Source organism: Lathyrus oleraceus, chromosome 4 (genome assembly GCF_024323335.1).
Source record: "Lathyrus oleraceus cultivar Zhongwan6 chromosome 4, CAAS_Psat_ZW6_1.0, whole genome shotgun sequence".
Lineage (NCBI taxonomy): Eukaryota > Viridiplantae > Streptophyta > Magnoliopsida > Fabales > Fabaceae > Lathyrus > Lathyrus oleraceus.
Genome location: NC_066582.1, coordinates 24,406,735 through 24,408,647, shown reverse-complemented (window position 1 = coordinate 24,408,647; position 1,913 = coordinate 24,406,735).

The window sequence follows — 1,913 nt, the reverse complement described above, 5'->3', positions numbered from 1 at the left end:
AAAACAACAGAAAATTACTCTGTCAGAAGAGTAACTTGAACCACTTCTTCAGCCGTCCAGTTGTTGATAGACCCCCCTGGTGCACACGGGCGAACCCAGTTGTCCAAATCACAATCACTGTCACAGTCTTCACTACCGGTTGCAGAGACGTCGCCATGATTCATCAGCCCAGCGCTGGTAAAGGTACTCGGACCCGCTTGACCATTCTGCTCTGCTTGGAGAGGCTCATAACCAACGCCAAATTTGTCTTCTTTGACAGGCAAATCCACCATCTTGCCCCAGCCTTCAGCTTTGCCAGAATCAACAACCTCCTTAGCCTGCTTGTAAGAAGTAATTGAAGCACCTGGCTTCCTCTGCTCAGCGTACGCCACTTTCTCAAGAGCCACAGTCTCAAACGCCTGGCATAAGGTTTCGTGGATCTCGCCATCCACCTCAACATACTTGAACGAGGATAGATGACTCACCAGAATCTCTTCTTCACCGCACACGGTCACAATCTGACCGTTCCAGACATACTTGAGCTTTTGATGGAGAGTCGACGAGACTGCCCCTGCTGCATGAATCCATGGACGCCCCAATAAACAACTATAGGCGGGCTGGATGTCCATAACATAGAAGATGATATCGAATACCTCAGGACCTATCTTCACAGGCAAGGTAACTTCCCCACACACAGAACGTTTGGAGCCGTCGAAAGCACGAACGATCAGGTCACTGGGAGTAAGCACAAACCCTTCCACATCAATCTTCTTCAGAATCTGCTTAGGCAACACATTCAGCGACGACCCGGTGTCTACCAATACGTGAGACAACACTGCCCCCTTGCACTCCATGGTGATGTGCAAGGCTTTGTTATGGTTCCGCCCTTCAGGCGGTAAGTCCAGGTTGGTGAATCCTACACCATGCCTGGTGCTCACATTGGCCATCACACCCTCCAGTTGATTGACAGAAATCTCCTGAGGCACGTAAGCCAGATTCAACATCTTCAGCAAGGCATTACGGTGTGCCTCAGAGCACAACAACAGTGAAAGTATAGAAATCTTGGACGGAGTTTGATTCAACTGATCTACAATCTTGTAGTCACTCTTCTTGATTATCTTCATAAACTCCTCCACGTCCTTCTCAAATGTCCCCTCGGGCGCTTCCTTCTGGACAGGTTCTTCCTCAACCACAGCTTGCTTACCCTTTGCTTTGGCGAGAGCCTCAGCATTATTGTCCCTCAAAGGCTGCGGTGCGAACAGACGACCGCTTCTGGTAAAACCTCCTGGACCCCCTACATTATCCACAGCCGGACCAACAGTTGCAGGAACTCTATTCGGTAAACCAATTGTCACTGGAGTTTGATTCACTGGTCTCGTCTGACTTTCAGCCCTTCTGTAACTGCGGTGAGCATTATCATACTTCCACGGCACGGCTCTACTATTCTCAACAGCCCTTCTTCCAGACGCGGCGATAGTAGTTGGAGCACTGATGGTTACAGGCACGGAAATGGTAACTGGGGTACCATTTGTTGCAGGTGCACTAACGACCCTTTGTCCACGTCCTTCAGACGGTTTAAAGTAAATGGTGATAGTTGACACTGTTCCACGATCTTTTACAGCCCTACTGAATTGCAAACAACCCTCATCCATCATACCCTGGATACCGGCCTTTAACTGGTCGCAACCATTCTCAGATTCTGCACAGCCCAAACAATCCTCATCACAGCCCGAGTAGACACCCCCATTCAGCAGACGGCCCTTCACAACTAGCAGAGAAGTCTGAACATCATCAACATTAACAACCAGATCTTCAGCTTCTTTCCCCTCAATATTGTTCACTCTATGCCCACCATGCTGAGGCATAGGGTTGTTTACGACGTTAGGCACTGGAGCGAAGTTGATTGCTTTGGCATCGATCAAATCTTGGACCTT